Source organism: Athene cunicularia (genome assembly GCF_003259725.1).
Source record: "Athene cunicularia isolate RWA chromosome 26 unlocalized genomic scaffold, athCun1 chr26_part2, whole genome shotgun sequence".
NCBI lineage: Eukaryota > Metazoa > Chordata > Aves > Strigiformes > Strigidae > Athene > Athene cunicularia.
This window is the reverse complement of record NW_020799137.1, coordinates 2,143,993-2,145,954: the sequence shown is the minus strand read 5'-3', so window position 1 is coordinate 2,145,954 and position 1,962 is coordinate 2,143,993.

Here is a 1,962-nt window from a genome sequence, read left to right as displayed (position 1 = left end):
GTGATTAAGTCAGAACTGAACTGCCTCTTCCTTGTGGCAGTGTTTTAGTTCTTCTTAACTTTTCTCCTCTATGGCTTTGTGAGATCCTGAGCTGACTTCTGTGCCTCTTGCTTGTCATAATGTAATAGGATTTCTTTCTCCATTTCCTGCTCTTTCAAAATCAGTTACTTTATATTCCTTACATTTGACAGTCCTAATGTGCAAACCATTTCTCGAGTTAAATGGAAACATTACTTTCAAATTTGTATTTCTAGGTGAATTAAGCAATGGCAATATTAACAATACAGCTCTTTGTGAAAAGGTTGCAGCTGCAAGAAAGATCCAGTCTTTTTATAGAAAGTATGAAGTCCACCAGAAATTCCAATTAGGTTTGAAACTTCCTTGCTTATAAAATCATTGCAGTGATCAAAAAGAATCTTAATTTTTGTTCTCTCGTGATAATCAGAAATAGCTTGTGATTCCGGAATAATCAGTACAATTTTCTGCTTGTTAGTGCATGGCATTATGAACTTCTCTGTGACTTTACTCAGCTGCCTCTCAAGCTCTAGCAGTGTGTGATGATCATTCATTCTCTTTCCTATTTGTTGATTTTTTTATATTTTCCCCTTTGAAATGAAATCTTGCTACTTTTGCTACTCTTTTCCCCCACCACTGAACAGAAGAGGTGGAGAGAAGGGATAAAAGAGATGTGGGTTTATCCCAACGGAGTAGTAATAATAAATTCATGAAACATAAGAATTCATTGGTAATTTTGAGGGCAAGAAGAGCTTTCTGCTTGAAGGAAGGACTCCCTGAAAAGAGTATAGGTGGAAATATTCCAAACAGCGTTAGTAGCAACTATTAGTTCAATTTTTTTAGGAGACTGGTAAAGTGCCTAATAGCTCTCCACAGTGGAAGATGTTTCTGGATATTCATTATTTAAAAAGTTTTTTTCTTTAATTCAACACCATTTTTTTTTTTTTAGCTATGCGTTTTTGCACATCCTTAAGCAGGTCTTTTCCATTCTTTCTATTTACAAATTCTCCAAGACAACGTGACCCCATTTCATTGTTGCTAGCTTCAGCTTTCATCTGCATGTGTCCTGAAATTCCACATGCTCTGTACATTTATTGTACTTTGAGGTCATCTGCCGAGCCTTGGGCCTGTAATTTTTTCAAATAAATACTCACTTAAGCTTAAGTATGTGTCTTAGTGTTGGTAGACCAAGATTTTGGATAGCAAGCTTTTGGGCATGGATGCTATGTTTCTGTGTTTCAGCAATTAGTACACTAATCCTCTTGTAAGCTATGAGTGCTGCTTTGGCAGAAATAACGCGCTAATAGTAATGGGATCTGGATCTTTATGAGTACGTGTTGTGGACAGATTTTGTCTCATCATAGTTCAGCATATCGTGACACTTGTTCAAGAGTGTCTGAACCCGTTGGGCCCCTTGGGTCAGTTCAGCCAGCATACAGAGTTTAGAACAAAATCCAGATAACTGAGGTGCCACAGATGTGACTTTTGCATACAATATTATGAGTCGGACATAAATAAAGAGCGTGTAAGAGGGACCTTGGCATTCAAATCCCTGTGGACCATCAGCCTGTGAATGAACTGGGGAGAATCACTGACAGTTCCCCTGGTGCAGTGTGTAATCTGCACGTTGGAGTGGTTCTGTCTGTTTGTACTCTCGTCAGTGTCTGGGAGCGACAGTGTTTTCTGGGACTGTAAACACACCTCCCGTCACAACAGAGCCGTGAGTCTGGGGCAGGCTGGAGGTGCCAGAGTCATTGCCAGGTGGTGTCTGCCCAGTCATTTGTGCCTCACGCCTTTTGCTTTTTAATGGCTTCTCTTTCCGGCTTCCTCTTTTGTAACTTTGTGATAGTTCTTGAAGATTGCAGTCCAGTCCAGGTGGAAACAGCAATGGCACCTGGATGTGGTTGTATGTATTCTGAACCTGATGACTCCTGTACAGATGTGGAA